The following is an 8,950-nucleotide window of genomic DNA, read 5'->3' as shown; positions in this document are numbered from 1 at the left end:
AAAAAAGAAGTGATTCGTAAAGAAGAATATTCATCAAAATATACTGCCTAAGTCATTATTGTTGAAGTCTGTGATGCCAAGTTTCTCAGCCAGAAGCAACGACTAACGGCCAGAAGTAACAATCAAAATTTCGCTAGATACCCTCTCCATCAGGCCAGTACTCACGCGTGCTTTCCATCTTTGTTGTTTTATTTTTACTCTTTTTATTTCACTGTTATAATGTGTTTGTGTCGTAGAAATGTACCTTTCCCCGAGCATCGACTTCCTTGTTTACTTCGTGACATTGGCCAATCAGCAAGATACAAAGAGTGACGTAACAATGCTCCCTTTTCGCATCCGCTCAGACATTTTTCTCAATCATACAAATTTTCAAGCGTGGTCGTGAACATTACCTCGTTTTCGAGCTCTATTCGTTAGTGTTCAGTTGTGTTTTGGAAACTTAAATATAAATCAGATAATTCAATGATCACTCTGTCTTCCTAGGAGTTTTAATTTAATTGCAACAATAAAAAATTTGTGTAGAAATAGCTGTGATAGAGTCGGCTAAAATTCTTTACCGGTACATTTAAAAAACAGATTGTTGTATGCGATGAATCATGATGATGGTTTAAAACACATAGCCCATTTTACAGGCGTCAACTCACAAAAGCCCTCTTAGAATAGCCCCGAAAATTCTACAATGGTAAAGTATAGGAAAAATATTCCGGGGGTCACAGGTCGGGGAAAGGTCCATTACATCAGGGGTGCACAACACGGGGCACGCGTGCCAAATTTGACACGCCAAACGTGGCACGCGAACGGTTTTGTAAAAAAAATATTTATGATATACATCAAAATATCACGTTTATATCAAAATCAGCAGTTTTTCAGAACTTTAAATTGTTTCAATAAAAAGATATCCGTTATTATTATGTATTATTATTGAAATTTGTTTGTTTTGCGGGAGTTAATTTACAATATCACAACTGTGCGCGGCACGCGACAATATTATTTTGAAAAATTTGGCAAGTATCCTCATTTGAGTTGTGTACTCCTGCATTACATGACATGTTTCTGCATTCTCTTTACGGAAGCTCAACCATTAGGTGGTGCTAACACGTTGTCTCGCAGCAAAGCCTTTATATCATAGTTAACTGGATATAGTTTGCTCACGGCCGGTTCGCTACGCATGAGTGATGCGTTACTACGTCATCAGTTTGCTATATTTTGAAGCTTATGATAGAGGATTTTCTTTTGAATTTATTCCCGTATTTGGAATGGCTTTGTTGGTTGAAATAACTGAAAAGATATACTGAGGCATTAGGATAAAGCATGGGATCGTGGCATCAACCAGTCATCTCTGCATCGGTACCATAAGTTATCAAAGTGGATGAGGGGCAGAGTAATTCTGCTGTTCTTTAATTGCATTTATTGGATAGCATTAAAGTTTTATACCAGGATTATAGCACAATAGTAACAATTCAGATACTCCCATGTAGGCCGATCCCTGGGATTAGGTTTCCACCTCTTCGACGCCGTGCGTCAAGTTTTGTATTTCGGATTTCTAATTTATTAATCAATGACGATCGTTTTTCTCTCGCGACGAAATTCGCAAAAACATTTGCGCCAGACAAAGCAACTTCCGTAATCCCGCCTTGGATATTCAAAACGCGAAGAGGGCCTTGTTGCACCATTTTCGCGTTTTACAGTTTTACTATGTAGTTCGCTTATAATATTAATTATTATTAGTGCCGATTACCATCTTACAAGCTATTTTCCGATTGCAACAATTTTAATTTTTTGAAATAGTGAAACATTCTTAATTTTAAATTAAATGACTTTTCGAGTTCTCCCGGAAAATGTTGAGTACCCTACGTTAGATGATATTACATTCTTTGCGATTATTTCAGATCAAATTTTACTTTTCACGACAACCGGTTTCCGAAAATACAAAGTTATACCGCAAAACAATGCATTTTGTTATCTTTATTTTAAGCTCCCAATAAATACATATATCTTGGATATCGAGTTGCCAATGAATCCGTTCCTATCGCCCAAGCGCGACACACGCCTGGTATTTTAGTCGACGATAAATTAAAGAAGTCGCCACGCGTGTTATGAATAACGATGAGAACTGGAAATTAAAATTTGGTAACGGAAATGAATTAGTCTCGAGTTGTTATTTTTGGAGTTTTACTCGCAGAAGCAATCGATTTCTGTCAAAAGCACAAAACTTTTCTGTCAAAGGCACAAAACATTCAAACAAAATATAACGCAATCATATCATTCCGACAACATACATCCAGTGGTGGGACATTTTTTTTCAGCCGGTTCCAATACACAAATGTCATATTTTTTAGCCGGTTCTGTTACAAAAAGTCATGTTTTTTTTCAGTAATGCCAGCCGGTTCGCTGATTCCACAAAATTCCGTGAGACGGTTCTATAGAACCGGAGCGAATCGGCTGAATCCCACTACTGCCTACATCTCCATTAGACATCGACTACAGTCAGATAGCTGAGGGGTACACGCGCCACAATATCGCGTTGAGAGAATACCATAACGCATCAACGAGATAACTGTGTAACATAAATAAAGAAAGACGAAAAAAGCGTGAGCGAACTATATTCAGTTAACTATGTTTATATACCTGTCTCGCAAAATCGGGTAACGACCACTCGTGCTTTTGCGAGTTGTTTCAAACCATCATTCTGATTCATTGCATTCAACAGTCTGTTTTTTAAAAACACCGGTAAAGAATTTTAGCCCAGTCTATCACAGCTAATTCTCCACTAATATTTAATTACTGCAATTAAATTAAAACTCCTAAGAGAAAAAAGTAATCATTGAATTATCTGATTTATATTTAAAAACAACTGAAAACTAACGAATATAATTCAAAAACGGGAAAACGAAGTAATGTTTACGACCAAGCCTAAAAATCTGTCTGAATGGGAAAATCGTCTGGGCGGATGCAAAAAGGGGCATTGTTACGTCACTTTCTGTATCTTGCTGATTAGTCACGAAGTGAACAAGAAAGTCGATGCTCGGGGAAACATCCATTGTTATTACGTGTGGTATTTTTGGTGAACGAGCACGTGCATTATACGTTATAAACTTTATCCTTGAGTTTTGCTCGTTTTCCAGGCATTTCTGTAATATGATTTGTTTTTTTATCCGAATTTTGAGTTTTTAGAATGCCTAGTATAATAAATATATTTTAAATCACTTTTTGTTAAATAGTTGCAAGATATCTGGGTCCGAAATTACTAATTTATCACTGCTTTCTACGAATTGCTATCATAAATTAAAACTTTGTGAGCGCTGAGGGATTATCACTTGGGCCGTTAAAAGCTAAAGATTTCGGATCAAACCCAGTTTTTTACAACCTCGACCAAGATAGCCTACATTAAATTAGGCCGAAAATATTTCTTTTTCATCTTGTATCTCATAACGTGTCAGTGTCGGATTACTTAGAACCTTGTTTGAAGTTTGGGTGTTAATTAAACTCAAACAAACTGACTGGCTGTCTCCATACATCTCGCTCACATGCGACCTCGCGCCATTGTTCAAAAATTCTATTTGTCAGTTTTACATTTGTCACAATAAAATCTTATTCAACTCTAATTTTGAACTCTATTAATGAGTGACTCGGTACTACATGTATACTTTAGCGATCTTATTAACTCCTTCACCCCTAGAAAATTATTTAATTCTGTTTATATCTGTACTGTCAGCCTGAAATCATTGCGGAAAAGTATTCAAAACATATATATGATACATGCTATATCAATAAACATTAATATTTTTAGTCTGACCATTTTCATGTGTGCGAACGGTTATACCAAGTTTGAGGTGTTCGAGAGTAGCTTTTTGAAATAAGTAACGTTTCTTAGCTCCAACATTGAAGAATTTTGATTGCTATCAATCAATGCATGTGCCATTTTGTGCAACACCTAGACTAAGTATGGACTAATTTGATTTGTCCAATGAAAATCGATTCAGGAAACTGAAACACATCGCTATGACTAGCTGTTTCAAACTTAGCATACATTGTTCTAGAATAGATTAATAAGTCGAATGAAGATTTGTTTTGAATGAGAATGTTTACAATGACTTATGACGTTATAATTATTTTAAACAAAAACATAGTACGTGACAAAATGAGACACTTGCCCAAAACAAGTTTGCTGCACCAAATGATTGTCATAAAAATATCAAACATTTTATTCACTTTATTTTGATAAACTCAATTCCAATCATAAAAATAAAGAATCATACCATTGAGCTATTACTAATTGTAACTAATCAAAGCAAAATAATAAACGCGTGCTAATGTGCAAATGAGAATTTAAATAATACTGATGATGCAATATATTTGTTTATTTTTGTTTGACTGATTGAAAACTTTTAAAAACAACCAGGAGGCAGACTCCAACCGAACGTCGACTCTGTCATTGGTGCTTATGGTATACAAAACTTTCTTACGGATCAACCTTGATACTACGAGGAATGAATATTAGAAGGATTCGGTTCGTCATAAATATCATCATCTCGATCATCGTACATGTCGTTCACATTCGTCATTTCTAGAGTGTAAGCATTTGTACCAACGCCAAAGTTACAGACTCCAAATAGATTTGAAATTAATAGGAAAACGAGATATAACACGAAAACAAGGTAGCATATGGCTATTATTGCAGCAAAAATGTACCAAGCAATGTGGGGAAGTTGCCCAATATACACGACGACGAAAAATATGTTTATTCCAATAACTGTAAGTGAAAGTAGGGTGCCGATTGTGAACCAGATCCAAGAATTTTTATAATCTTTCATGACATCCGAAGATGTGGTAAAATGTAGTAATGGGATGAGTGCAAAGGGTAGCTGAAGACTTTGAAGTACATTCAGCAAGTCATTTAGTCCGGTTAAGCTGTATACATCGGTGAAAATAGCCATGAGAAGTGTAGGGCCAATAGCAATTGATCTTGTGAGAAGAATTCGTTTGAACCTTGACCATTTGAGATCCAGGAATCCTTCCATGACAAACTGGCCAGAATATGTTCCAGTCATCGTTGAACTCTGACCTGCGGCAAGAATTCCAATTGCCCAAATGTAATACGCAACGGGACCAAAGTAACAACCTAAAATTATACCGCCCTTGAATAGGTCGGTTTGCGCTGTTTGATTTGCCGTGGTTTCGTCGAAGCTAAAAGCACCAGCGCTGTTTGGGATGGTCGTGTTAGCACATTTGGCATTCAGTTCCGCATTTGTAACGCCGTAAAATGATTCAGCAAAAACTGCAACCACAAACAAATTTATTGTAAATGAAATAGTCAACGCGATAGCAGCTTCGATTAGATAGTAGAAGTTTGCTTCTCTGACCATTCGCGGTTTGGTTCTGTCGATGTCTCTAGATTTGACTAAGGCAGAGTGCAGATAAATGTTGTGAGGCATAATAACCGCGCCGACAATACCGACAGCTTGAAGTAGTTGCTGAGAACCGCAATTTTTACACACTGGTGAAAACAGGCCTTCTACTACTTCCGACTGATCGGGAGCAACAACTACGTACTCGTATCCGAATGTAAGGGCCATAGTTGTGATAAGAACTCCGAACAATGCCTCCAATTTACGTAATCCGTATTTATCCAACGTAAGAAAGATGAACACGTCACTTGCTGTGATCAATACTCCAGCCCATAGTGGTATAGCACCTCCTGAAAGCAAGACAAATGCGATTGCACTTCCTATTACTTCCTGCATGTCAGATCCGATAATGGCAATTTCAACCATGATCCACAAAATTATCCGCGGAATTTTCTTGTATTTTCTGTTGCAAACTTCTGCTAAGTTCAGTCCCGTGACGACGCCCAATCGCGTAGCAAGGCGTTGCATCATCCAACCCATTATAGTTGCAACAAATAACACGAATAGCAACTGAAACCCGGCAAGAGATGCAGAACGCAGATCTGACTCAATGTTACCTGGGTCCAGGTACGCAATACTCATAAGGAAACCAGGCCCTGTAAAAGCCCATAATCTTTTCCAGCTAAAAGGGGGCATATCAATTTGATAGCAGCTCGGCCCACATTTTTCGTCCCTTTCGTTTTCGTCCCGTGGGACAGAAATGGTGTTCACAAAATAAGTAGTGAAGTTGCTAGTTTCGCCTGTTGATGGGCCAGATGAATAATAGTCATTTTCTTCAGGTTCAGGGGTGGGTGATTTTGACTTATTTATCATTCGACCCTCCGGCCTACCTCCGGTAATATCAATTTCACTCATATCTCTAGTGCCAAACATCTGGAAAAAAAAATTGAAATTCAATTATTGCAGCATAAGTTCTATCTTCAAAATTTTAAATAAAAAATCAAATGAATTTATTTATCTTTACAGCGCTGGCGTAACCGAAATATTAGGCATGATAAATCGTCAATAAAGTATCAAAATCTACTAAAAGAGACACACTCCCGTGATCAATCTCCAACATTATATTTTCTCGACTGCACATTTCTACATCGAGCGCAACTAGTTAGATTATTTCCTGAAACGGTTTATAATCAAACCGTGTTGAAATTCTGGCTTCAAATGACGGGTGTAAAATTTATAAGGAGTCCTCGGGTTACGACGGTCACGAACGCGCACTTAATAACGCTGTTTCGAGGTTACGAACGCACTCCATAAAAAATATAAAAGATAATACTGTACTGCAGGGGTGGCCAATCTGCATTCCACCGCGATCGACTAAAATATTCAAAATAGTTCGCGATCGACTGATCTGTAATGAGGTCATACGCATGAAAAAGAGTGAGTACTGCCAGAAAAATTTCATGTAATATGTTAATTTGATTATGTAATTTTAATCGAAGTAAATTTTCATCACTTATTTAAGATTTATCCCAATGTAAGTCCTATCCTGAGGCCCACCTAATTTTTCGTCGTAAGTGTTGAAAAATCATTTAAAACCACCATCAAGTATGCCTAGACAGCGAGTAATAAATATCCTCTAACCATCAATGCTACATGACTGCTCGAACTTCAGTATCTAACGTACAATTCCATCCATGTCTGATTCTTCGCTCGCTTGGAATTAAGAACAAGAGAGCTACGCACAAATATATGGACACGTTAGACCAGAGCGAATCAGTCTTTACCGGTACCTTTGACGCTACCGGTACCCTCAAAAAAGTTCTGAATTTCCAGTAGCAAGAATTTTGCAGAATCAAAACGTACAGCCAGTCATGACACTGACTAAAATCCGTGTTCCCATGGATAAAAAATAATACAGCAAAATTTTAGACGAAATATCAAATTTCATAGAATTCACGCAAAATTTTGAAATAAATAAAAGTAATAGCCTTCTAGCGAAGAAATTAATCTTTAACCACTGAAAATTTCAAAGCTATTGGTCCTGTATTCGAAGAGAAAAGCGATTTTTTAAAAACGTGTCAAAGAACAAGAACAACAACAACAACAACATAATAATGAAACGATCGTTATGGCCACTAAACGTGTCCAAAAATGTTCATTCTGATGCTACTGTTGCGAATACAACTTCAATGTTACAATGTTCCGTATCATAATAATATGGTTTATCAGACATGCCAAGACTCAAATACTGAATATGCGGTCACTGAAGTGTATATCATATTTTGCGCATGTACAGTAGCTACTTTATCCGTCCTGTTTTAAAATACACAACGTCCTGTTTTAAAATACACAACAGGCGCTGCATGAAACTGGTTCAGAATATTTTTTTGGGGTATGTTATTAAATTCACTCAGCATCAGAGTCGCGATCGACTATTCGAGACGTGGCGATCGACGTGTTGGCCACCCCTGCTGTACTGTACAGTATTTGCTTTTATTCATGTGATATGGAATATTTTTTTTGCATCATTTGTACATTTTATTACCGTACCATACTTTACAATACAGTACGATATGTATAGAGTAATTTATGTACTGTACAGTATAATGTTCCGACTTACACTGAAATTCGGGTTACACCGCGTCTCGAGAACGGAACAACGTTGTAAGTCGAGGACACACTGTACATATTTCATTGGAATTTTCAATTTAGAATTCAAGAGAGAGTAATATAAAATTGTCGTCAGAAAAGAACGAAACTTTTAAACTTTTATGATGTTGGATGTCAGTTTTAAAACATCTTCTCAATTCGTGCTTTTCCTTTTTGTCAAGCTGTCGGGTACAAGGCTGTTTGTTATATCTATCCAGGGCTGAGTTTTGAGTGCTTTCTTTGCAAAAATACAGATAAACACGTTGATAAATCCTAACAATTGCACGAATAAACGTGAAAATAAAGAAGCTGGCATGACTCAAATTGAGTAACATTATAATAACTTTTCGTTGTTTATTCTTAAGATCACTAATGTACTACTAATTGTCAATACAGTATTTATGGACACGTAAAACGCTCAGCCTTTTTCTGACAATCTCAAATATGGCGACATGCAGAAATATGGCTAAAATTGCGAAGCAAACATGCGTGTTGTAGAGTCATGAATAACAACATGACTAATGCTTGGTATCGTTTATTAGCTGTATGACTTCTTTGATTGTCGATGTTTGCATCTCTGTGCGGAAAGAATTCAAACCATTTCGCTTACCTGTTGTTTCATATGGGAGAATTCTAGTTATTCGAGTATCATTGCATGATATAAAGAATTACTGCATTTGATTAGAACACAAATATGCCTGAACTACTTTATCCCGACAGAAAGAAGATCTATTACTTATGCTACTCAAGTATTATATACTATACTGTGTTTTTGTTAGCGAAGACGGTAATGCTGCTCTGCGGTATTTTGGGGACGAGACATTTTTGATTCTTCGTTAAACGTTCTGATAACTGGTTCATACCGCACATCTGAAAGTTATGCTTGTGGTATTCGTGCGGGGCGTCAGCGAGCGTGACTTTCGATTTTGACTTTTAAATAATTAAGTATCTTG

General features: G+C 36.9%; 1 pseudogene; it reads right to left on the bottom strand.

Moving 5' to 3' along the window:
• Positions 1-4,240: 4,240 nt before the first annotated feature.
• On the bottom strand, positions 4,241-6,270 carry LOC120331718 (natural resistance-associated macrophage protein 2 pseudogene; annotated as a pseudogene).
• Between the last annotated feature and the right edge of the window lie 2,680 nt (positions 6,271-8,950).

This window comes from Styela clava, chromosome 6 (genome assembly GCF_964204865.1).
Source record: "Styela clava chromosome 6, kaStyClav1.hap1.2, whole genome shotgun sequence".
Classification (NCBI taxonomy): domain Eukaryota; kingdom Metazoa; phylum Chordata; class Ascidiacea; order Stolidobranchia; family Styelidae; genus Styela; species Styela clava.
Note: the sequence above shows the minus strand (reverse complement) of the source record. Positions and strands in the feature narration are given on the sequence as shown.